The sequence below is a fragment of the Schistocerca nitens genome, chromosome 11, assembly GCF_023898315.1.
Source record: "Schistocerca nitens isolate TAMUIC-IGC-003100 chromosome 11, iqSchNite1.1, whole genome shotgun sequence".
Taxonomy (NCBI): Eukaryota; Metazoa; Arthropoda; class Insecta; order Orthoptera; family Acrididae; genus Schistocerca; species Schistocerca nitens.
The window spans coordinates 44,675,135-44,702,850 of NC_064624.1; positions in this window are offsets into that span (position 1 = coordinate 44,675,135).

The following is a 27,716-nucleotide window of genomic DNA, read 5'->3' on the forward strand; positions in this document are numbered from 1 at the left end:
CCAGCGTTTTCTTGACTTTGAAGATGTGATTATACTGGTGACGAGATATTGGCTACCCTAAGAGAGTCACAGTGTTTCCTGCCAGTTGCTCACCCAAATATACATTCTTTAGATACTGTTTCCAGTGTGCCTGAAGAGATACGCCACTAGTTGTGTACCTTAAGGGACATATAGATACATTTGCAAGGGGTTTCTTGAAGTTGGTGATGTGATTATGTTGGTGACGAGGCATTGGCTACCTTAAGAGAGTCATAGTGCTTCCTGCCAGTTGCTCACCCAAATACACATTCTTTAGATACTGTTTCCAGTGTGCCTGAAGAGATACGCCACTAGTTGTGTATCTTAAGGGACATATAGATACTTTTGCAAGGGGTTTCTTGAAGTTGCTGATGTGATTCTGCTGGTGACGATTTATTGGCTACCTTAAGAGAGTCATAGTGGTTCCTGCCAGTTGCTCACACGAATACACATTTTTAGATACTGTGGCCAGTCTGCCTGAAGCGATACGCCACTAGTTGTGTATCTTAAGAGAAAAATCGTTACTCTTGCCAGCGTTTTCTTGACTTTGAAGATGTGATTATACTGGTGACGAGATATTGGCTACCCTAAGAGAGTCACAGTGTTTCCTGCCAGTTGCTCACCCAAATACACATTCCTTAGATACTGTTTCCAGTGTGCCTGAAGAGATACGCCACTAGTTGTGTATCTTAAGGGACATATAGATACTTATGCAAGGGGTTTCTTGAAGTTGGTGATGTGATTATGTTGGTGACGAGGCATTGGCTACCTTAAGAGAGTCATAGTGCTTCCTGCCAGTTGCTCACACAAATACACATTTTTAGATACTGTGGCCAGTCTGCCTGAAGCGATACGCCACTAGTTGTGTATCTTAAGAGAAACATCGTTACTCTTGCCAGCGTTTTCTTGACTTTGAAGATGTGATTATACTGGTGACGAGATATTGGCTACCCTAAGAGAGTCACAGTGTTTCCTGCCAGTTGCTCACCCAAATACACATTCTTTAGATACTGTTTCCAGTGTGCCTGAAGAGATACGCCACTAGTTGTGTACCTTAAGGGACATATAGATACTTTTGCAAGGGGTTTCTTGAAGTTGGTGATGTGATTATGTTGGTGACGAGGCATTGGCTACCTTAAGAGAGTCATAGTGCTTCCTGCCAGTTGCTCACCCAAATACACATTCTTTAGATACTGTTTCCAGTGTGCCTGAAGAGATACGCCACTAGTTGTGTATCTTAAGGGACATATAGGTACTTTTGCCAGGGATTTCTTGAAGTTGCTGATGTGATTCTGCTGGTGACGATTTATTGGCTACCTTAAGAGAGTCATAGTGGTTCCTGCCAGTTGCTCACCCAAATACACATTTTTAGATACTGTGGCCAGTCTGCCTGAAGCGATACGCCACTAGTTGTGTATCTTAAGAGAAACATCGTTACTCTTGCCAGCGTTTTCTTGACTTTGAAGATGTGATTATACTGGTGACGAGATATTGGCTACCCTAAGAGAGTCACAGTGTTTCCTGCCAGTTGCTCACCCAAATACACATTTTTAAATACTGTTTCCAGTGTGCCTGAAGAGATACGCCACTAGTTGTGTATCTTAAGGGACATATAGATACATTTGCAAGGGGTTTCTTGAAGTTGGTGATGTGATTATGTTGGTGACGAGGCATTGGCTACCTTAAGAGAGTCATAGTGCTTCCTGCCAGTTGCTCACACAAATACACATTCTTTAGATACTGTTTCCAGTGTGCCTGAAGAGATACGCCACTAGTTGTGTATCTTAAGGGACATATAGGTACTTTTGCCAGGGATTTCTTGAAGTTGCTGATGTGATTCTGCTGGTGACGATTTATTGGCTACCTTAAGAGAGTCATAGTGGTTCCTGCCAGTTGCTCACCCAAATACACATTTTTAGATACTGTGGCCAGTCTGCCTGAAGCGATACGCCACTAGTTGTGTATCTTAAGAGAAACATCGTTACTCTTGCCAGCGTTTTCTTGACTTTGAAGATGTGATTATACTGGTGACGAGATATTGGCTACCCTAAGAGAGTCACAGTGTTTCCTGCCAGTTGCTCACCCAAATACACATTCTTTAGATATTGTTTCCAGTGTGCCTGAAGAGATACGCCACTAGTTGTGTATCTTAAGGGACATATAGGTACTTTTGCCAGGGATTTCTTGAAGTTGCTGATGTGATTCTGCTGGTGACGATTTATTGGCTACCTTAAGAGAGTCATAGTGGTTCCTGCCAGTTGCTCACCCAAATACACATTTTTAGATACTGTGGCCAGTCTGCCTGAAGCGATACGCCACTAGTTGTGTATCTTAAGAGAAACATCGTTACTCTTGCCAGCGTTTTCTTGACTTTGAAGATGTGATTATACTGGTGACGAGATATTGGCTACCCTAAGAGAGTCACAGTGTTTCCTGCCAGTTGCTCACCCAAATACACATTCTTTAGATACTGTTTCCAGTGTGCCTGAAGAGATACGCCACTAGTTGTGTATCTTAAGGGACATATAGGTACTTTTGCCAGGGATTTCTTGAAGTTGCTGATGTGATTCTGCTGGTGACGATTTATTGGCTACCTTAAGAGAGTCATAGTGGTTCCTGCCAGTTGCTCACCCAAATACACATTTTTAGATACTGTGGCCAGTCTGCCTGAAGCGATACGCCACTAGTTGTGTATCTTAAGAGAAACATCGTTACTCTTGCCAGCGTTTTCTTGACTTTGAAGATGTGATTATACTGGTGACGAGATATTGGCTACCCTAAGAGAGTCACAGTGTTTCCTGCCAGTTGCTCACCCAAATACACATTCTTTAGATACTGTTTCCAGTGTGCCTGAAGAGATACGCCACTAGTTGTGTATCTTAAGGGACATATAGATACTTTTGCAAGGGGTTTCTTGAAGTTGGTGATGTGATTATGTTGGTGACGAGGCATTGGCTACCTTAAGAGAGTCATAGTGCTTCCTGCCAGGTGCTCACCCAAATACACATTTTTAGATACTGTGGCCCGTCTGCCTGAAGCGATACGCCACTAGTTGTGTATCTTAAGAGAAACATCGTTACTCTTGCCAGCGTTTTCTTGACTTTGAAGATGTGATTATACTGGTGACGAGATATTGGCTACCCTAAGAGAGTCACAGTGTTTCCTGCCAGTTGCTCACCCAAATACACATTCTTTAGATACTATTTCCAGTATGCCTGAAGAGATACGCCACTAGTTGTGTATCTTAAGGGTTATATAGATACTTTTGCAAGGGGTTTCTTGAAGTTGGTGATGTGATTATGTTGGTGACGAGGCATTGGCTACCTTAAGAGAGTCATAGTGCTTCCTGCCAGTTGCTCACCCAAATGCACATTTATAGATACTGTGGCCAGTCTGCCTGAAGCGATACGCCACTAGTTGTGTATCTTAAGAGAAACATCGTTACTCTTGCCAGCGTTTTCTTGACTTTGAAGATGTGATTATACTGGTGACGAGATATTGGCTACCCTAAGAGAGTCACAGTGTTTCCTGCCAGTTGCTCACCCAAATACACATTCTTTAGATACTGTTTCCAGTGTGCCTGAAGAGATACGCCACTAGTTGTGTATCTTAAGGGACATATAGGTACTTTTGCCAGGGATTTCTTGAAGTTGCTGATGTGATTCTGCTGGTGACGATTTATTGGCTACCTTAAGAGAGTCATAGTGGTTCCTGCCAGTTGCTCACCCAAATACACATTTTTAGATACTGTGGCCAGTCTGCCTGAAGCGATACGCCACTAGTTGTGTATCTTAAGAGAAACATCGTTACTCTTGCCAGCGTTTTCTTGACTTTGAAGATGTGATTATACTGGTGACGAGATATTGGCTACCCTAAGAGAGTCACAGTGTTTCCTGCCAGTTGCTCACCCAAATACACATTCTTTAGATACTGTTTCCAGTGTGCCTGAAGAGATACGCCACTAGTTGTGTATCTTAAGGGACATATAGATACTTTTGCAAGGGGTTTCTTGAAGTTGGTGATGTGATTATGTTGGTGACGAGGCATTGGCTACCTTAAGAGAGTCATAGTGCTTCCTGCCAGGTGCTCACCCAAATACACATTTTTAGATACTGTGGCCCGTCTGCCTGAAGCGATACGCCACTAGTTGTGTATCTTAAGAGAAACATCGTTACTCTTGCCAGCGTTTTCTTGACTTTGAAGATGTGATTATACTGGTGACGAGATATTGGCTACCCTAAGAGAGTCACAGTGTTTCCTGCCAGTTGCTCACCCAAATACACATTCTTTAGATACTGTTTCCAGTATGCCTGAAGAGATACGCCACTAGTTGTGTATCTTAAGGGTTATATAGATACTTTTGCAAGGGGTTTCTTGAAGTTGGTGATGTGATTATGTTGGTGACGAGGCATTGGCTACCTTAAGAGAGTCATAGTGCTTCCTGCCAGTTGCTCACACAAATACACATTCTTTAGATACTGTTTCCAGTGTGCCTGAAGAGATACGCCACTAGTTGTGTATCTTAAGGGACATATAGGTACTTTTGCCAGGGATTTCTTGAAGTTGCTGATGTGATTCTGCTGGTGACGATTTATTGGCTACCTTAAGAGAGTCATAGTGGTTCCTGCCAGTTGCTCACCCAAATACACATTTTTAGATACTGTGGCCAGTCTGCCTGAAGCGATACGCCACTAGTTGTGTATCTTAAGAGAAACATCGTTACTCTTGCCAGCGTTTTCTTGACTTTGAAGATGTGATTATACTGGTGACGAGATATTGGCTACCCTAAGAGAGTCACAGTGTTTCCTGCCAGTTGCTCACCCAAATACACATTCTTTAGATACTGTTTCCAGTGTGCCTGAAGAGATACGCCACTAGTTGTGTATCTTAAGGGACATATAGGTACTTTTGCCAGGGATTTCTTGAAGTTGCTGATGTGATTCTGCTGGTGACGATTTATTGGCTACCTTAAGAGAGTCATAGTGGTTCCTGCCAGTTGCTCACCCAAATACACATTTTTAGATACTGTGGCCAGTCTGCCTGAAGCGATACGCCACTAGTTGTGTATCTTAAGAGAAACATCGTTACTCTTGCCAGCGTTTTCTTGACTTTGAAGATGTGATTATACTGGTGACGAGATATTGGCTACCCTAAGAGAGTCACAGTGTTTCCTGCCAGTTGCTCACCCAAATACACATTCTTTAGATACTGTTTCCAGTGTGCCTGAAGAGATACGCCACTAGTTGTGTATCTTAAGGGACATATAGGTACTTTTGCCAGGGATTTCTTGAAGTTGCTGATGTGATTCTGCTGGTGACGATTTATTGGCTACCTTAAGAGAGTCATAGTGGTTCCTGCCAGTTGCTCACCCAAATACACATTTTTAGATACTGTGGCCAGTCTGCCTGAAGCGATACGCCACTAGTTGTGTATCTTAAGAGAAACATCGTTACTCTTGCCAGCGTTTTCTTGACTTTGAAGATGTGATTATACTGGTGACGAGATATTGGCTACCCTAAGAGAGTCACAGTGTTTCCTGCCAGTTGCTCACCCAAATACACATTCTTTAGATACTGTTTCCAGTGTGCCTGAAGAGATACGCCACTAGTTGTGTATCTTAAGGGACATATAGATACTTTTGCAAGGGGTTTCTTGAAGTTGGTGATGTGATTATGTTGGTGACGAGGCATTGGCTACCTTAAGAGAGTCATAGTGCTTCCTGCCAGGTGCTCACCCAAATACACATTTTTAGATACTGTGGCCCGTCTGCCTGAAGCGATACGCCACTAGTTGTGTATCTTAAGAGAAACATCGTTACTCTTGCCAGCGTTTTCTTGACTTTGAAGATGTGATTATACTGGTGACGAGATATTGGCTACCCTAAGAGAGTCACAGTGTTTCCTGCCAGTTGCTCACCCAAATACACATTCTTTAGATACTGTTTCCAGTATGCCTGAAGAGATACGCCACTAGTTGTGTATCTTAAGGGTTATATAGATACTTTTGCAAGGGGTTTCTTGAAGTTGGTGATGTGATTATGTTGGTGACGAGGCATTGGCTACCTTAAGAGAGTCATAGTGCTTCCTGCCAGTTGCTCACCCAAATGCACATTTATAGATACTGTGGCCAGTCTGCCTGAAGCGATACGCCACTAGTTGTGTATCTTAAGAGAAACATCGTTACTCTTGCCAGCGTTTTCTTAACTTTGAAGATGTGATTATACTGGTGACGAGATATTGGCTACCCTAAGAGAGTCACAGTGTTTCCTGCCAGTTGCTCACCCAAATACACATTCTTTAGATACTGTTTCCAGTGTGCCTGAAGAGATACGCCACTAGTTGTGTATCTTAAGGGACATATAGGTACTTTTGCCAGGGATTTCTTGAAGTTGCTGATGTGATTCTGCACGTGACGATTTATTGGCTACCTTAAGAGAGTCATAGTGGTTCCTGCCAGTTGCTCACCCAAATACACATTTTTAGATACTGTGGCCAGTCTGCCTGAAGCGATACGCCACTAGTTGTGTATCTTAAGAGAAACATCGTTACTCTTGCCAGCGTTTTCTTGACTTTGAAGATGTGATTATACTGGTGACGAGATATTGGCTACCCTAAGAGAGTCACAGTGTTTCCTGCCAGTTGCTCACCCAAATACACATTCTTTAGATACTGTTTCCAGTGTGCCTGAAGAGATACGCCACTAGTTGTGTATCTTAAGGGACATATAGGTACTTTTGCCAGGGATTTCTTGAAGTTGCTGATGTGATTCTGCTGGTGACGATTTATTGGCTACCTTAAGAGAGTCATAGTGGTTCCTGCCAGTTGCTCACCCAAATACACATTTTTAGATACTGTGGCCAGTCTGCCTGAAGCGATACGCCACTAGTTGTGTATCTTAAGAGAAACATCGTTACTCTTGCCAGCGTTTTCTTGACTTTGAAGATGTGATTATACTGGTGACGAGATATTGGCTACCCTAAGAGAGTCACAGTGTTTCCTGCCAGTTGCTCACCCAAATACACATTCTTTAGATACTGTTTCCAGTGTGCCTGAAGAGATACGCCACTAGTTGTGTATCTTAAGGGACATATAGATACTTTTGCAAGGGGTTTCTTGAAGTTGGTGATGTGATTATGTTGGTGACGAGGCATTGGCAACCTTAAGAGAGTCATAGTGCTTCCTGCCAGGTGCTCACCCAAATACACATTTTTAGATACTGTGGCCCGTCTGCCTGAAGCGATACGCCACTAGTTGTGTATCTTAAGAGAAACATCGTTACTCTTGCCAGCGTTTTCTTGACTTTGAAGATGTGATTATACTGGTGACGAGATATTGGCTACCCTAAGAGAGTCACAGTGTTTCCTGCCAGTTGCTCACCCAAATACACATTCTTTAGATACTGTTTCCAGTATGCCTGAAGAGATACGCCACTAGTTGTGTATCTTAAGGGTTATATAGATACTTTTGCAAGGGGTTTCTTGAAGTTGGTGATGTGATTATGTTGGTGACGAGGCATTGGCTACCTTAAGAGAGTCATAGTGCTTCCTGCCAGTTGCTCACCCAAATGCACATTTATAGATACTGTGGCCAGTCTGCCTGAAGCGATACGCCACTAGTTGTGTATCTTAAGAGAAACATCGTTACTCTTGCCAGCGTTTTCTTAACTTTGAAGATGTGATTATACTGGTGACGAGATATTGGCTACCCTAAGAGAGTCACAGTGTTTCCTGCCAGTTGCTCACCCAAATACACATTCTTTAGATACTGTTTCCAGTGTGCCTGAAGAGATACGCCACTAGTTGTGTATCTTAAGGGACATATAGGTACTTTTGCCAGGGATTTCTTGAAGTTGCTGATGTGATTCTGCTGGTGACGATTTATTGGCTACCTTAAGAGAGTCATAGTGGTTCCTGCCAGTTGCTCACCCAAATACACATTTTTAGATACTGTGGCCAGTCTGCCTGAAGCGATACGCCACTAGTTGTGTATCTTAAGAGAAACATCGTTACTCTTGCCAGCGTTTTCTTGACTTTGAAGATGTGATTATACTGGTGACGAGATATTGGCTACCCTAAGAGAGTCACAGTGTTTCCTGCCAGTTGCTCACCCAAATACACATTCTTTAGATACTGTTTCCAGTGTGCCTGAAGAGATACGCCACTAGTTGTGTATCTTAAGGGACATATAGGTACTTTTGCCAGGGATTTCTTGAAGTTGCTGATGTGATTCTGCTGGTGACGATTTATTAGCTACCTTAAGAGAGTCATAGTGGTTCCTGCCAGTTGCTCACCCAAATACACATTTTTAGATACTGTGGCCAGTCTGCCTGAAGCGATACGCCACTAGTTGTGTATCTTAAGAGAAACATCGTTACTCTTGCCAGCGTTTTCTTGACTTTGAAGATGTGATTATACTGGTGACGAGATATTGGCTACCCTAAGAGAGTCACAGTGTTTCCTGCCAGTTGCTCACCCAAATACACATTCTTTAGATACTGTTTCCAGTGTGCCTGAAGAGATACGCCACTAGTTGTGTATCTTAAGGGACATATAGATACTTTTGCAAGGGGTTTCTTGAAGTTGGTGATGTGATTATGTTGGTGACGAGGCATTGGCAACCTTAAGAGAGTCATAGTGCTTCCTGCCAGGTGCTCACCCAAATACACATTTTTAGATACTGTGGCCCGTCTGCCTGAAGCGATACGCCACTAGTTGTGTATCTTAAGAGAAACATCGTTACTCTTGCCAGCGTTTTCTTGACTTTGAAGATGTGATTATACTGGTGACGAGATATTGGCTACCCTAAGAGAGTCACAGTGTTTCCTGCCAGTTGCTCACCCAAATACACATTCTTTAGATACTGTTTCCAGTATGCCTGAAGAGATACGCCACTAGTTGTGTATCTTAAGGGTTATATAGATACTTTTGCAAGGGGTTTCTTGAAGTTGGTGATGTGATTATGTTGGTGACGAGGCATTGGCTACCTTAAGAGAGTCATAGTGCTTCCTGCCAGGTGCTCACCCAAATACACATTTTTAGATACTGTGGCCCGTCTGCCTGAAGCGATACGCCACTAGTTGTGTATCTTAAGAGAAACATCGTTACTCTTGCCAGCGTTTTCTTGACTTTGAAGATGTGATTATACTGGTGACGAGATATTGGCTACCCTAAGAGAGTCACAGTGTTTCCTGCCAGTTGCTCACCCAAATACACATTCTTTAGATACTGTTTCCAGTATGCCTGAAGAGATACGCCACTAGTTGTGTATCTTAAGGGTTATATAGATACTTTTGCAAGGGGTTTCTTGAAGTTGGTGATGTGATTATGTTGGTGACGAGGCATTGGCTACCTTAAGAGAGTCATAGTGCTTCCTGCCAGTTGCTCACCCAAATGCACATTTATAGATACTGTGGCCAGTCTGCCTGAAGCGATACGCCACTAGTTGTGTATCTTAAGAGAAACATCGTTACTCTTGCCAGCGTTTTCTTAACTTTGAAGATGTGATTATACTGGTGACGAGATATTGGCTACCCTAAGAGAGTCACAGTGTTTCCTGCCAGTTGCTCACCCAAATATACATTCTTTAGATACTGTTTCCAGTGTGCCTGAAGAGATACGCCACTAGTTGTGTACCTTAAGGGACATATAGATACATTTGCAAGGGGTTTCTTGAAGTTGGTGATGTGATTATGTTGGTGACGAGGCATTGGCTACCTTAAGAGAGTCATAGTGCTTCCTGCCAGTTGCTCACCCATATACACATTCTTTAGATACTGTTTCCAGTGTGCCTGAAGAGATACGCCACTAGTTGTGTATCTTAAGGGACATATAGATACTTTTGCAGGGGGTTTCTTGAAGTTGCTGATGTGATTCTGCTGGTGACGATTTATTGGCTACCTTAAGAGAGTCATAGTGGTTCCTGCCAGTTGCTCACCCAAATACACATTTTTAGATACTGTGGCCAGTCTGCCTGAAGCGATACGCCACTAGTTGTGTATGTTAAGAGAAACATCGTTACTCTTGCCAGCGTTTTCTTGACTTTGAAGATGTGATTATACTGGTGACGAGATATTGGCTACCCTAAGAGAGTCACAGTGTTTCCTGCCAGTTGCTCACCCAAATACACATTTTTAAATACTGTTTCCAGTGTGCCTGAAGAGATACGCCACTAGTTGTGTATCTTAAGGGACATATAGATACATTTGCAAGGGGTTTCTTGAAGTTGGTGATGTGATTATGTTGGTGACGAGGCATTGGCTACCTTAAGAGAGTCATAGTGCTTCCAGCCAGTTGCTCACCCAAATACACATTTTTAGATACTGTTTCCAGTGTGCCTGAAGAGATACGGCACTAGTTGTGTATCTTAAGGGACATATAGATACTTTTGCAAGGGGTTTCTTGAAGTTGGTGATGTGATTATGTTGGTGACGAGGCATTGGCTACCTTAAGAGAGTCATAGTGCTTCCTGCCAGTTGCTCACCCAAATGCACATTTATAGATACTGTGGCCAGTCTGCCTGAAGCGATACGCCACTAGTTGTGTATCTTAAGAGAAACATCGTTACTCTTGCCAGCGTTTTCTTGACTTTGAAGATGTGATTATACTGGTGACGAGATATTGGCTACCCTAAGAGAGTCACAGTGTTTCCTGCCAGTTGCTCACCCAAATACACATTCTTTAGATACTGTTTCCAGTGTGCCTGAAGAGATACGCCACTAGTTGTGTACCTTAAGGGACATATAGATACTTTTGCAAGGGGTTTCTTGAAGTTGGTGATGTGATTATGTTGGTGACGAGGCATTGGCTACCTTAAGAGAGTCATAGTGCTTCCTGCCAGTTGCTCACCCAAATACACATTCTTTAGATACTGTTTCCAGTGTGCCTGAAGAGATACGCCACTAGTTGTGTATCTTAAGGGACATATAGGTACTTTTGCCAGGGATTTCTTGAAGTTGCTGATGTGATTCTGCTGGTGACGATTTATTGGCTACCTTAAGAGAGTCATAGTGGTTCCTGCCAGTTGCTCACCCAAATACACATTTTTAGATACTGTGGCCAGTCTGCCTGAAGCGATACGCCACTAGTTGTGTATGTTAAGAGAAACATCGTTACTCTTGCCAGCGTTTTCTTGACTTTGAAGATGTGATTATACTGGTGACGAGATATTGGCTACCCTAAGAGAGTCACAGTGTTTCCTGCCAGTTGCTCACCCAAATATACATTCTTTAGATACTGTTTCCAGTGTGCCTGAAGAGATACGCCACTAGTTGTGTACCTTAAGGGACATATAGATACATTTGCAAGGGGTTTCTTGAAGTTGGTGATGTGATTATGTTGGTGACGAGGCATTGGCTACCTTAAGAGAGTCATAGTGCTTCCTGCCAGTTGCTCACCCAAATACACATTCTTTAGATACTGTTTCCAGTGTGCCTGAAGAGATACGCCACTAGTTGTGTATCTTAAGGGACATATAGATACTTTTGCAGGGGGTTTCTTGAAGTTGCTGATGTGATTCTGCTGGTGACGATTTATTGGCTACCTTAAGAGAGTCATAGTGGTTCCTGCCAGTTGCTCACACGAATACACATTTTTAGATACTGTGGCCAGTCTGCCTGAAGCGATACGCCACTAATTGTGTATCTTAAGAGAAACATCGTTACTCTTGCCAGCGTTTTCTTGACTTTGAAGATGTGATTATACTGGTGACGAGATATTGGCTACCCTAAGAGAGTCACAGTGTTGTCCTGCCAGTTGCTCACCCAAATACACATTCCTTAGATACTGTTTCCAGTGTGCCTGAAGAGATACGCCACTAGTTGTGTATCTTAAGGGACATATAGATACTTTTGCAAGGGGTTTCTTGAAGTTGGTGATGTGATTATGTTGGTGACGAGGCATTGGCTACCTTAAGAGAGTCATAGTGCTTCCTGCCAGTTGCTCACACAAACACACATTTTTAGATACTGTGGCCAGTCTGCCTGAAGCGATACGCCACTAGTTGTGTATCTTAAGAGAAACATCGTTACTCTTGCCAGCGTTTTCTTGACTTTGAAGATGTGATTATACTGGTGACGAGATATTGGCTACCCTAAGAGAGTCACAGTGTTTCCTGCCAGTTGCTCACCCAAATACGCATTCTTTAGATACTGTTTCCAGTGTGCCTGAAGAGATACGCCACTAGTTGTGTACCTTAAGGGACATATAGATACTTTTGCAAGGGGTTTCTTGAAGTTGGTGATGTGATTATGTTGGTGACGAGGCATTGGCTACCTTAAGAGAGTCATAGTGCTTCCAGCCAGTTGCTCACCCAAATACACATTTTTAGATACTGTTTCCAGTGTGCCTGAAGAGATACGGCACTAGTTGTGTATCTTAAGGGACATATAGATACTTTTGCAAGGGGTTTCTTGAAGTTGGTGATGTGATTATGTTGGTGACGAGGCATTGGCTACCTTAAGAGAGTCATAGTGCTTCCTGCCAGTTGCTCACCCAAATGCACATTTATAGATACTGTGGCCAGTCTGCCTGAAGCGATACGCCACTAGTTGTGTATCTTAAGAGAAACATCGTTACTCTTGCCAGCGTTTTCTTGACTTTGAAGATGTGATTATACTGGTGACGAGATATTGGCTACCCTAAGAGAGTCACAGTGTTGTCCTGCCAGTTGCTCACCCAAATACACATTCCTTAGATACTGTTTCCAGTGTGCCTGAAGAGATACGCCACTAGTTGTGTATCTTAAGGGACATATAGATACTTTTGCAAGGGGTTTCTTGAAGTTGGTGATGTGATTATGTTGGTGACGAGGCATTGGCTACCTTAAGAGAGTCATAGTGCTTCCTGCCAGTTGCTCACACAAACACACATTTTTAGATACTGTGGCCAGTCTGCCTGAAGCGATACGCCACTAGTTGTGTATCTTAAGAGAAACATCGTTACTCTTGCCAGCGTTTTCTTGACTTTGAAGATGTGATTATACTGGTGACGAGATATTGGCTACCCTAAGAGAGTCACAGTGTTTCCTGCCAGTTGCTCACCCAAATACGCATTCTTTAGATACTGTTTCCAGTGTGCCTGAAGAGATACGCCACTAGTTGTGTACCTTAAGGGACATATAGATACTTTTGCAAGGGGTTTCTTGAAGTTGGTGATGTGATTATGTTGGTGACGAGGCATTGGCTACCTTAAGAGAGTCATAGTGCTTCCAGCCAGTTGCTCACCCAAATACACATTTTTAGATACTGTTTCCAGTGTGCCTGAAGAGATACGGCACTAGTTGTGTATCTTAAGGGACATATAGATACTTTTGCAAGGGGTTTCTTGAAGTTGGTGATGTGATTATGTTGGTGACGAGGCATTGGCTACCTTAAGAGAGTCATAGTGCTTCCTGCCAGTTGCTCACCCAAATGCACATTTATAGATACTGTGGCCAGTCTGCCTGAAGCGATACGCCACTAGTTGTGTATCTTAAGAGAAACATCGTTACTCTTGCCAGCGTTTTCTTGACTTTGAAGATGTGATTATACTGGTGACGAGATATTGGCTACCCTAAGAGAGTCACAGTGTTTCCTGCCAGTTGCTCACCCAAATATACATTCTTTAGATACTGTTTCCAGTGTGCCTGAAGAGATACGCCACTAGTTGTGTACCTTAAGGGACATATAGATACATTTGCAAGGGGTTTCTTGAAGTTGGTGATGTGATTATGTTGGTGACGAGGCATTGGCTACCTTAAGAGAGTCATAGTGCTTCCTGCCAGTTGCTCACCCAAATACACATTTTTAGATACCGTGCCAGTCTGCCTGAAGCGATACGCCACTAGTTGTGTATCTTAAGAGAAACATCGTTACTCTTGCCAGCGTTTTCTTGACTTTGAAGATGTGATTATACTGGTGACGAGATATTGGCTACCCTAAGAGAGTCACAGTGTTTCCTGCCAGTTGCTCACCCAAATACACATTCTTTAGATACTGTTTCCAGTGTGCCTGAAGAGATACGCCACTAGTTGTGTATCTTAAGGGACATATAGATACTTTTGCAAGGGGTTTCTTGAAGTTGGTGATGTGATTATGTTGGTGACGAGGCATTGGCTACCTTAAGAGAGTCATAGTGCTTCCTGCCAGTTGCTCACCCAAATACACATTTTTAGATACTGTGGCCCGTCTGCCTGAAGCGATACGCCACTAGTTGTGTATCTTAAGAGAAACATCGTTACTCTTGCCAGCGTTTTCTTGACTTTGAAGATGTGATTATACTGGTGACGAGATATTGGCTACCCTAAGAGAGTCACAGTGTTTCCTGCCAGTTGCTCACCCAAATACACATTCTTTAGATACTGTTTCCAGTGTGCCTGAAGAGATACGCCACTAGTTGTGTATCTTAAGGGACATATAGATACTTTTGCAAGGGGTTTCTTGAAGTTGGTGATGTGATTATGTTGGTGACGAGGCATTGGCTACCTTAAGAGAGTCATAGTGCTTCCTGCCAGTTGCTCACCCAAATGCACATTTATAGATACTGTGGCCAGTCTGCCTGAAGCGATACGCCACTAGTTGTGTATCTTAAGAGAAACATCGTTACTCTTGCCAGCGTTTTCTTGACTTTGAAGATGTGATTATACTGGTGACGAGATATTGGCTACCCTAAGAGAGTCACAGTGTTTCCTGCCAGTTGCTCACCCAAATATACATTCTTTAGATACTGTTTCCAGTGTGCCTGAAGAGATACGCCACTAGTTGTGTACCTTAAGGGACATATAGATACATTTGCAAGGGGTTTCTTGAAGTTGGTGATGTGATTATGTTGGTGACGAGGCATTGGCTACCTTAAGAGAGTCATAGTGCTTCCTGCCAGTTGCTCACCCAAATACACATTCTTTAGATACTGTTTCCAGTGTGCCTGAAGAGATACGCCACTAGTTGTGTATCTTAAGGGACATATAGATACTTTTGCAAGGGGTTTCTTGAAGTTGCTGATGTGATTCTGCTGGTGACGATTTATTGGCTACCTTAAGAGAGTCATAGTGGTTCCTGCCAGTTGCTCACACGAATACACATTTTTAGATACTGTGGCTAGTCTGCCTGAAGCGATACGCCACTAGTTGTGTATCTTAAGAGAAACATCGTTACTCTTGCCAGCGTTTTCTTGACTTTGAAGATGTGATTATACTGGTGACGAGATATTGGCTACCCTAAGAGAGTCACAGTGTTTCCTGCCAGTTGCTCACCCAAATACACATTCCTTAGATACTGTTTCCAGTGTGCCTGAAGAGATACGCCACTAGTTGTGTATCTTAAGGGACATATAGATACTTTTGCAAGGGGTTTCTTGAAGTTGGTGATGTGATTATGTTGGTGACGAGGCATTGGCTACCTTAAGAGAGTCATAGTGCTTCCTGCCAGTTGCTCACACAAATACACATTTTTAGATACTGTGGCCAGTCTGCCTGAAGCGATACGCCACTAGTTGTGTATCTTAAGAGAAACATCGTACTCTTGCCAGCGTTTTCTTGACTTTGAAGATGTGATTATACTGGTGACGAGATATTGGCTACCCTAAGAGAGTCACAGTGTTTCCTGCCAGTTGCTCACCCAAATACACATTCTTTAGATACTGTTTCCAGTGTGCCTGAAGAGATACGCCACTAGTTGTGTACCTTAAGGGACATATAGATACTTTTGCAAGGGGTTTCTTGAAGTTGGTGATGTGATTATGTTGGTGACGAGGCATTGGCTACCTTAAGAGAGTCATAGTGCTTCCTGCCAGTTGCTCACCCAAATACACATTCTTTAGATACTGTTTCCAGTGTGCCTGAAGAGATACGCCACTAGTTGTGTATCTTAAGGGACATATAGGTACTTTTGCCAGGGATTTCTTGAAGTTGCTGATGTGATTCTGCTGGTGACGATTTATTGGCTACCTTAAGAGAGTCATAGTGGTTCCTGCCAGTTGCTCACCCAAATACACATTTTTAGATACTGTGGCCAGTCTGCCTGAAGCGATACGCCACTAGTTGTGTATCTTAAGAGAAACATCGTTACTCTTGCCAGCGTTTTCTTGACTTTGAAGATGTGATTATACTGGTGACGAGATATTGGCTACCCTAAGAGAGTCACAGTGTTTCCTGCCAGTTGCTCACCCAAATACACATTTTTAAATACTGTTTCCAGTGTGCCTGAAGAGATACGCCACTAGTTGTGTATCTTAAGGGACATATAGATACATTTGCAAGGGGTTTCTTGAAGTTGGTGATGTGATTATGTTGGTGACGAGGCATTGGCTACCTTAAGAGAGTCATAGTGCTTCCAGCCAGTTGCTCACCCAAATACACATTTTTAGATACTGTGGCCAGTCTGCCTGAAGCGATACGCCACTAGTTGTGTATCTTAAGAGAAACATCGTTACTCTTGCCAGCGTTTTCTTGACTTTGAAGATGTGATTATACTGGTGACGAGATATTGGCTACCCTAAGAGAGTTACAGTGTTTCCTGCCAGTTGCTCACCCAAATACACATTCTTTAGATACTGTTTCCAGTGTGCCTGAAGAGATACGCCACTAGTTGTGTATCTTAAGGGACATATAGATACTTTTGCAAGGGGTTTCTTGAAGTTGGTGAAGTGATTATGTTGGTGACGAGGCATTGGCTACCTTAAGAGGGTCATAGTGCTTCCTGCCAGTTGCTCACCCAAATACACATTTTTAGATACTGTGGCCCGTCTGCCTGAAGCGATACGCCACTAGTTGTGTATCGTAAGAGAAACATCGTTACTCTTGCCAGCGTTTTCTTGACTTTGAAGATGTGATTATACTGGTGACGAGATATTGGCTACCCTAAGAGAGTCACAGTGTTTCCTGCCAGTTGCTCACCCAAATACACATTCTTTAGATACTGTTTCCAGTGTGCCTGAAGAGATACGCCACTAGTTGTGTATCTTAAGGGACATATAGGTACTTTTGCAAGGGGTTTCTTGAAGTTGGTGATGTGATTATGTTGGTGACGAGGCATTGGCTACCTTAAGAGAGTCATAGTGCTTCCTGCCAGTTGCTCACCCAAATACACATTTTTAGATACTGTGGCCCGTCTGCCTGAAGCGATACGCCACTAGTTGTGTATCGTAAGAGAAACATCGTTACTCTTGCCAGCGTTTTCTTGACTTTGAAGATGTTATTATACTGGTGACGAGATATTGGCTACCCTAAGAGAGTCACAGTGTTTCCTGCCAGTTGCTCACCCAAATACACATTCTTTAGATACTGTTTCCAGTGTGCCTGAAGAGATACGCCACTAGTTGTGTATCTTAAGGGACATATAGATACTTTTGCAAGGGGTTTCTTGAAGTTGGTGATGTGATTATGTTGGTGACGAGGCATTGGCTACCTTAAGAGAGTCATAGTGCTTCCTGCCAGTTGCTCACCCAAATACACATTCTTTAGATACTGTTTCCAGTGTGCCTGAAACGATACGCCACTAGTTGTGTATCTTAAGAGAAACATCGTTACTCTTGCCAGCGTTTTCTTGACTTTGAAGATGTGATTATACTGGTGACGAGATATTGGCTACCTTAAGAGAGTCACAGTGTTTCCTGCCAGTTGCTCACCCAAATACACATTCTTTAGATACTGTTTCCAGTGTGCCTGAAGAGATACGCCACTAGTTGTGTATCTTAAGGGACATATAGATACTTTTGCAAGGGGTTACTTGAAGTTGGTGATGTGATTATATGGTGACGAGGCACTGGCTACCTTAAGAGAGTCATAGTGCTTCCTGCCAGTTGCTCACCCAAATACACATTTTTAGATACTGTGGCCAGTCTGCCTGAAGCGATACGCCACTAGTTGTGTATCTTAAGAGAAACATCGTTACTCTTGCCAGCGTTTTCTTGACTTTGAAGATGTGATTATACTGGTGACGAGATATTGGCTACCCTAAGAGAGTCACAGTGTTTCCTGCCAGTTGCTCACCCAAATACACATTCTTTAGATACTGTTTCCAGTGTGCCTGAAGAGATACGCCACTAGTTGTGTATCTTAAGGGACATATAGATACTCTTGCAAGGGGTTTCTTGAAGTTGGTGATGTGATTATGTTGGTGACAAGGCATTGGCTACCTTAAGAGAGTCATAGTGCTTCCTGCCAGTTGCTCACACAAATACACATTTTTAGATACTGTGGCCAGTCTGCCTGAAGCGATACGCCACTAGTTGTGTATCTTAAGAGAAACATCGTTACTCTTGCCAGCGTTTTCTTGACTTTGAAGATGTGATTATACTGGTGACGAGATATTGGCTACCCTAAGAGAGTCACAGTGTTTCCTGCCAGTTGCTCACCCAAATACACATTCTTTAGATACTGTTTCCAGTGTGCCTGAAGAGATACGCCACTACTTGTGTATCTTAAGGGACATATAGATACTTTTGCAAGGGGTTTCTTGAAGTTGGTGATGTGATTATGTTGGTGACGAGGCATTGGCTACCTTAAGAGAGTCATAGTGCTTCCTGCCAGTTGCTCACCCAAATACACATTTTTAGATACTGTGGCCAGTCTGCCTGAAGCGATACGCCACTAGTTGTGTATCTTAAGAGAAACATCGTTACTCTTGCCAGCGTTTTCTTGACTTTGAAGATGTGATTATACTGGTGACGAGATATTGGCTACCCTAAGAGAGTCACAGTGTTTCCTGCCAGTTGCTCACCCAAATACACATTCTTTAGATACTGTTTCCAGTGTGCCTGAAGAGATACGCCACTAGTTGTGTATCTTAAGGGACATATAGATACATTTGCAAGGGGTTTCTTGAAGTTGGTGATGTGATTATGTTGGTGACGAGGCATTGGCTACCTTAAGAGAGTCATAGTGCTTCCTGCCAGTTGCTCACCCAAATACACATTCTTTAGATACTGTTTCCAGTGTGCCTGAAGAGATACGCCACTAGTTGTGTATCTTAAGGGACATATAGGTACTTTTGCCAGGGATTTCTTGAAGTTGCTGATGTGATTCTGCTGGTGACGATTTATTGGCTACCTTAAGAGAGTCATAGTGGTTCCTGCCAGTTGCTCACCCAAATACACATTTTTAGATACTGTGGCCAGTCTGCCTGAAGCGATACGCCACTAGTTGTGTATCTTAAGAGAAACATCGTTACTCTTGCCAGCGTTTTCTTGACTTTGAAGATGTGATTATACTGGTGACGAGATATTGGCTACCCTAAGAGAGTCACAGTGTTTCCTGCCAGTTGCTCACCCAAATACACATTTTTAAATACTGTTTCCAGTGTGCCTGAAGAGATACGCCACTAGTTGTGTATCTTAAGGGACATATAGATACATTTGCAAGGGGTTTCTTGAAGTTGGTGATGTGATTATGTTGGTGACGAGGCATTGGATACCTTAAGAGAGTCATAGTGCTTCCTGCCAGTTGCTCACCCAAATACACATTTTTAGATACTGTGGCCAGTCTGCCTGAAGCGATACGCCACTAGTTGTGTATCTTAAGAGAAACATCGTTACTCTTGCCAGCGTTTTCTTGACTTTGAAGATGTGATTATACTGGTGACGAGATATTGGCTACCCTAAGAGAGTCACAGTGTTTCCTGCCAGTTGCTCACCCAAATACACATTCTTTAGATACTGTTTCCAGTGTGCCTGAAGAGATACGCCACTAGTTGTGTATCTTAAGGGACATATAGATACATTTGCAAGGGGTTTCTTGAAGTTGGTGATGTGATTATGTTGGTGACGAGGCATTGGCTACCTTAAGAGAGTCATAGTGCTTCCTGCCAGTTGCTCACCCAAATACACATTCTTTAGATACTGTTTCCAGTGTGCCTGAAGAGATACGCCACTAGTTGTGTATCTTAAGGGACATATAGGTACTTTTGCCAGGGATTTCTTGAAGTTGCTGATGTGATTCTGCTGGTGACGATTTATTGGCTACCTTAAGAGAGTCATAGTGGTTCCTGCCAGTTGCTCACCCAAATACACATTTTTAGATACTGTGGCCAGTCTGCCTGAAGCGATACGCCACTAGTTGTGTATCTTAAGAGAAACATCGTTACTCTTGCCAGCGTTTTCTTGACTTTGAAGATGTGATTATACTGGTGACGAGATATTGGCTACCCTAAGAGAGTCACAGTGTTTCCTGCCAGTTGCTCACCCAAATACACATTTTTAAATACTGTTTCCAGTGTGCCTGAAGAGATACGCCACTAGTTGTGTATCTTAAGGGACATATAGATACATTTGCAAGGGGTTTCTTGAAGTTGGTGATGTGATTATGTTGGTGACGAGGCATTGGCTACCTTAAGAGAGTCATAGTGCTTCCAGCCAGTTGCTCACCCAAATACACATTTTTAGATACTGTGGCCAGTCTGCCTGAAGCGATACGCCACTAGTTGTGTATCTTAAGAGAAACATCGTTACTCTTGCCAGCGTTTTCTTGACTTTGAAGATGTGATTATACTGGTGACGAGATATTGGCTACCCTAAGAGAGTTACAGTGTTTCCTGCCAGTTGCTCACCCAAATACACATTCTTTAGATACTGTTTCCAGTGTGCCTGAAGAGATACGCCACTAGTTGTGTATCTTAAGGGACATATAGATACTTTTGCAAGGGGTTTCTTGAAGTTGGTGATGTGATTATGTTGGTGACGAGGCATTGGCTACCTTAAGAGGGTCATAGTGCTTCCTGCCAGTTGCTCACCCAAATACACATTTTTAGATACTGTGGCCCGTCTGCCTGAAGCGATACGCCACTAGTTGTGTATCGTAAGAGAAACATCGTTACTCTTGCCAGCGTTTTCTTGACTTTGAAGATGTGATTATACTGGTGACGAGATATTGGCTACCTTAAGAGAGTCACAGTGTTTCCTGCCAGTTGCTCACCCAAATACACATTCTTTAGATACTGTTTCCAGTGTGCCTGAAGAGATACGCCACTAGTTGTGTATCTTAAGGGACATATAGATACTTTTGCAAGGGGTTACTTGAAGTTGGTGATGTGATTATATGGTGACGAGGCATTGGCTACCTTAAGAGAGTCATAGTGCTTCCTGCCAGTTGCTCACCCAAATACACATTTTTAGATACTGTGGCCAGTCTGCCTGAAGCGATACGCCACTAGTTGTGTATCTTAAGAGAAACATCGTTACTCTTGCCAGCGTTTTCTTGACTTTGAAGATGTGATTATACTGGTGACGAGATATTGGCTACCCTAAGAGAGTCACAGTGTTTCCTGCCAGTTGCTCACCCAAATACACATTCTTTAGATACTGTTTCCAGTGTGCCTGAAGAGATACGCCACTAGTTGTGTACCTTAAGGGACATATAGATACATTTGCAAGGGGTTTCTTGAAGTTGGTGATGTGATTATGTTGGTGACGAGGCATTGGCTACCTTAAGAGAGTCATAGTGCTTCCTGCCAGTTGCTCACCCAAATACACATTCTTTAGATACTGTTTCCAGTGTGCCTGAAGAGATACGCCACTAGTTGTGTATCTTAAGGGACATATAGATACATTTGCAAGGGGTTTCTTGAAGTTGGTGATGTGATTATGTTGGTGACGAGGCATTGGCTACCTTAAGAGAGTCATAGTGCTTCCTGCCAGTTGCTCACCCAAATACACATTCTTTAGATACTGTTTCCAGGGTGCCTGAAGAGATACGCAACTAGTTGTGTATCTTAAGGGACATATAGGTACTTTTGCCAGGGATTTCTTGAAGTTGCTGATGTGATTCTGCTGGTGACGATTTATTGGCTACCTTAAGAGAGTCATAGTGGTTCCTGCCAGTTGCTCACCCAAATACACATTTTTAGATACTGTGGCCAGTCTGCCTGAAGCGATACGCCACTAGTTGTGTATCTTAAGAGAAACATCGTTACTCTTGCCAGCGTTTTCTTGACTTTGAAGATGTGATTATACTGGTGACGAGATATTGGCTACCCTAAGAGAGTTACAGTGTTTCCTGCCAGTTGCTCACCCAAATACACATTCTTTAGATACTGTTTCCAGTGTGCCTGAAGAGATACGCCACTAGTTGTGTATCTTAAGGGACATATAGATACTTTTGCAAGGGGTTTCTTGAAGTTGGTGATGTGATTATGTTGGTGACGAGGCATTGGCTACCTTAAGAGGGTCATAGTGCTTCCTGCCAGTTGCTCACCCAAATACACATTTTTAGATACTGTGGCCCGTCTGCCTGAAGCGATACGCCACTAGTTGTGTATCTTAAGAGAAACATCGTTACTCTTGCCAGCGTTTTCTTGACTTTGAAGATGTGATTATACTGGTGACGAGATATTGGCTACCCTAAGAGAGTCACAGTGTTTCCTGCCAGTTGCTCACCCAAATACACATTTTTAAATACTGTTTCCAGTGTGCCTGAAGAGATACGCCACTAGTTGTGTATCTTAAGGGACATATAGATACATTTGCAAGGGGTTTCTTGAAGTTGGTGATGTGATTATGTTGGTGACGAGGCATTGGCTACCTTAAGAGAGTCATAGTGCTTCCAGCCAGTTGCTCACCCAAATACACATTTTTAGATACTGTGGCCAGTCTGCCTGAAGCGATACGCCACTAGTTGTGTATCTTAAGAGAAACATCGTTACTCTTGCCAGCGTTTTCTTGACTTTGAAGATGTGATTATACTGGTGACGAGATATTGGCTACCCTAAGAGAGTTACAGTGTTTCCTGCCAGTTGCTCACCCAAATACACATTCTTTAGATACTGTTTCCAGTGTGCCTGAAGAGATACGCCACTAGTTGTGTATCTTAAGGGACATATAGATACTTTTGCAAGGGGTTTCTTGAAGTTGGTGATGTGATTATGTTGGTGACGAGGCATTGGCTACCTTAAGAGGGTCATAGTGCTTCCTGCCAGTTGCTCACCCAAATACACATTTTTAGATACTGTGGCCCGTCTGCCTGAAGCGATACGCCACTAGTTGTGTATCGTAAGAGAAACATCGTTACTCTTGCCAGCGTTTTCTTGACTTTGAAGATGTGATTATACTGGTGACGAGATATTGGCTACCCTAAGAGAGTCACAGTGTTTCCTGCCAGTTGCTCACCCAAATACACATTCTTTAGATACTGTTTCCAGTGTGCCTGAAGAGATACGCCACTAGTTGTGTATCTTAAGGGACATATAGATACTTTTGCAAGGGGTTTCTTGAAGTTGGTGATGTGATTATGTTGGTGACGAGGCATTGGCTACCTTAAGAGAGTCATAGTGCTTCCTGCCAGTTGCTCACCCAAATACACATTCTTTAGATACTGTTACCAGTGTGCCTGAAGCGATACGCCACTAGTTGTGTATCTTAAGAGAAACATCGTTACTCTTGCCAGCGTTTTCTTGACTTTGAAGATGTGATTATACTGGTGACGAGATATTGGCTACCTTAAGAGAGTCACAGTGTTTCCTGCCAGTTGCTCACCCAAATACACATTCTTTAGATACTGTTTCCAGTGTGCCTGAAGAGATACGCCACTAGTTGTGTATCTTAAGGGACATATAGATACTTTTGCAAGGGGTTACTTGAAGTTGGTGATGTGATTATATGGTGACGAGGCATTGGCTACCTTAAGAGAGTCATAGTGCTTCCTGCCAGTTGCTCACCCAAATACACATTTTTAGATACTGTGGCCAGTCTGCCTGAAGCGATACGCCACTAGTTGTGTATCTTAAGAGAAACATCGTTACTCTTGCCAGCGTTTTCTTGACTTTGAAGATGTGATTATACTGGTGACGAGATATTGGCTACCCTAAGAGAGTCACAGTGTTTCCTGCCAGTTGCTCACCCAAATACACATTCTTTAGATACTGTTTCCAGTGTGCCTGAAGAGATACGCCACTAGTTGTGTACCTTAAGGGACATATAGATACATTTGCAAGGGGTTTCTTGAAGTTGGTGATGTGATTATGTTGGTGACGAGGCATTGGCTACCTTAAGAGAGTCATAGTGCTTCCTGCCAGTTGCTCACCCAAATACACATTCTTTAGATACTGTTTCCAGTGTGCCTGAAGAGATACGCCACTAGTTGTGTATCTTAAGGGACATATAGATACATTTGCAAGGGGTTTCTTGAAGTTGGTGATGTGATTATGTTGGTGACGAGGCATTGGCTACCTTAAGAGAGTCATAGTGCTTCCAGCCAGTTGCTCACCCAAATACACATTTTTAGATACTGTGGCCAGTCTGCCTGAAGCGATACGCCACTAGTTGTGTATCTTAAGAGAAACATCGTTACTCTTGCCAGCGTTTTCTTGACTTTGAAGATGTGATTATACTGGTGACGAGATATTGGCTACCCTAAGAGAGTTACAGTGTTTCCTGCCAGTTGCTCACCCAAATACACATTCTTTAGATACTGTTTCCAGTGTGCCTGAAGAGATACGCCACTAGTTGTGTATCTTAAGGGACATATAGATACTTTTGCAAGGGGTTTCTTGAAGTTGGTGATGTGATTATGTTGGTGACGAGGCATTGGCTACCTTAAGAGGGTCATAGTGCTTCCTGCCAGTTGCTCACCCAAATACACATTTTTAGATACTGTGGCCCGTCTGCCTGAAGCGATACGCCACTAGTTGTGTATCGTAAGAGAAACATCGTTACTCTTGCCAGCGTTTTCTTGACTTTGAAGATGTGATTATACTGGTGACGAGATATTGGCTACCTTAAGAGAGTCACAGTGTTTCCTGCCAGTTGCTCACCCAAATACACATTCTTTAGATACTGTTTCCAGTGTGCCTGAAGAGATACGCCACTAGTTGTGTATCTTAAGGGACATATAGATACTTTTGCAAGGGGTTACTTGAAGTTGGTGATGTGATTATATGGTGACGAGGCATTGGCTACCTTAAGAGAGTCATAGTGCTTCCTGCCAGTTGCTCACCCAAATACACATTTTTAGATACTGTGGCCAGTCTGCCTGAAGCGATACGCCACTAGTTGTGTATCTTAAGAGAAACATCGTTACTCTTGCCAGCGTTTTCTTGACTTTGAAGATGTGATTATACTGGTGACGAGATATTGGCTACCCTAAGAGAGTCACAGTGTTTCCTGCCAGTTGCTCACCCAAATACACATTCTTTAGATACTGTTTCCAGTGTGCCTGAAGAGATACGCCACTAGTTGTGTACCTTAAGGGACATATAGATACATTTGCAAGGGGTTTCTTGAAGTTGGTGATGTGATTATGTTGGTGACGAGGCATTGGCTACCTTAAGAGAGTCATAGTGCTTCCTGCCAGTTGCTCACCCAAATACACATTCTTTAGATACTGTTTCCAGTGTGCCTGAAGAGATACGCCACTAGTTGTGTATCTTAAGGGACATATAGATACATTTGCAAGGGGTTTCTTGAAGTTGGTGATGTGATTATGTTGGTGACGAGGCATTGGCTACCTTAAGAGAGTCATAGTGCTTCCAGCCAGTTGCTCACCCAAATACACATTTTTAGATACTGTGGCCAGTCTGCCTGAAGCGATACGCCACTAGTTGTGTATCTTAAGAGAAACATCGTTACTCTTGCCAGCGTTTTCTTGACTTTGAAGATGTGATTATACTGGTGACGAGATATTGGCTACCCTAAGAGAGTTACAGTGTTTCCTGCCAGTTGCTCACCCAAATACACATTCTTTAGATACTGTTTCCAGTGTGCCTGAAGAGATACGCCACTAGTTGTGTATCTTAAGGGACATATAGATACTTTTGCAAGGGGTTTCTTGAAGTTGGTGATGTGATTATGTTGGTGACGAGGCATTGGCTACCTTAAGAGGGTCATAGTGCTTCCTGCCAGTTGCTCACCCAAATACACATTTTTAGATACTGTGGCCCGTCTGCCTGAAGCGATACGCCACTAGTTGTGTATCGTAAGAGAAACATCGTTACTCTTGCCAGCGTTTTCTTGACTTTGAAGATGTGATTATACTGGTGACGAGATATTGGCTACCCTAAGAGAGTCACAGTGTTTCCTGCCAGTTGCTCACCCAAATACACATTCTTTAGATACTGTTTCCAGTGTGCCTGAAGAGATACGCCACTAGTTGTGTATCTTAAGGGACATATAGATACTTTTGCAAGGGGTTTCTTGAAGTTGGTGATGTGATTATGTTGGTGACGAGGCATTGGCTACCTTAAGAGAGTCATAGTGCTTCCTGCCAGTTGCTCACCCAAATACACATTCTTTAGATACTGTTACCAGTGTGCCTGAAGCGATACGCCACTAGTTGTGTATCTTAAGAGAAACATCGTTACTCTTGCCAGCGTTTTCTTGACTTTGAAGATGTGATTATACTGGTGACGAGATATTGGCTACCTTAAGAGAGTCACAGTGTTTCCTGCCAGTTGCTCACCCAAATACACATTCTTTAGATACTGTTTCCAGTGTGCCTGAAGAGATACGCCACTAGTTGTGTATCTTAAGGGACATATAGATACTTTTGCAAGGGGTTACTTGAAGTTGGTTATGTGATTATATGGTGACGAGGCATTGGCTACCTTAAGAGAGTCATAGTGCTTCCTGCCAGTTGCTCACCCAAATACACATTTTTAGATACTGTGGCCAGTCTGCCTGAAGCGATACGCCACTAGTTGTGTATCTTAAGAGAAACATCGTTACTCTTGCCAGCGTTTTCTTGACTTTGAAGATGTGATTATACTGGTGACGAGATATTGGCTACCCTAAGAGAGTCACAGTGTTTCCTGCCAGTTGCTCACCCAAATACACATTCTTTAGATACTGTTTCCAGTGTGCCTGAAGAGATACGCCACTAGTTGTGTACCTTAAGGGACATATAGATACATTTGCAAGGGGTTTCTTGAAGTTGGTGATGTGATTATGTTGGTGACGAGGCATTGGCTACCTTAAGAGAGTCATAGTGCTTCCTGCCAGTTGCTCACCCAAATACACATTCTTTAGATACTGTTTCCAGTGTGCCTGAAGAGATACGCCACTAGTTGTGTATCTTAAGGGACATATAGATACTTTTGCAAGGGGTTTCTTGAAATTGCTGATTTGATTCTGCTGGTGACGATTTATTGGCTACCTTAAGAGAGTCATAGTGCTTCCTGCCAGTTGCTCACCCAAATACACATTTTTAGATACTGTGGCCAGTCTGCCTGAAGCGATACGCCACTAGTTGTGTATCTTAAGAGAAACATCGTTACTCTTGCCAGCGTTTTCTTGACTTTGAAGATGTGATTATACTGGTGACGAGATATTGGCTACCTTAAGAGAGTCACAGTGTTTCCTGCCAGTTGCTCACCCAAATACACATTCTTTAGATACTGTTTCCAGTGTGCCTGAAGAGATACGCCACTAGTTGTGTATCTTAAGGGACATATAGATACTTTTGCAAGGGGTTACTTGAAGTTGGTGATGTGATTATATGGTGACGAGGCATTGGCTACCTTAAGAGAGTCATAGTGCTTCCTGCCAGTTGCTCACCCAAATACACATTTTTAGATACTGTGGCCAGTCTGCCTGAAGCGATACGCCACTAGTTGTGTATCTTAAGAGAAACATCGTTACTCTTGCCAGCGTTTTCTTGACTTTGAAGATGTGATTATACTGGTGACGAGATATTGGCTACCCTAAGAGAGTCACAGTGTTTCCTGCCAGTTGCTCACCCAAATACACATTCTTTAGATACTGTTTCCAGTGTGCCTGAAGAGATACGCCACTAGTTGTGTACCTT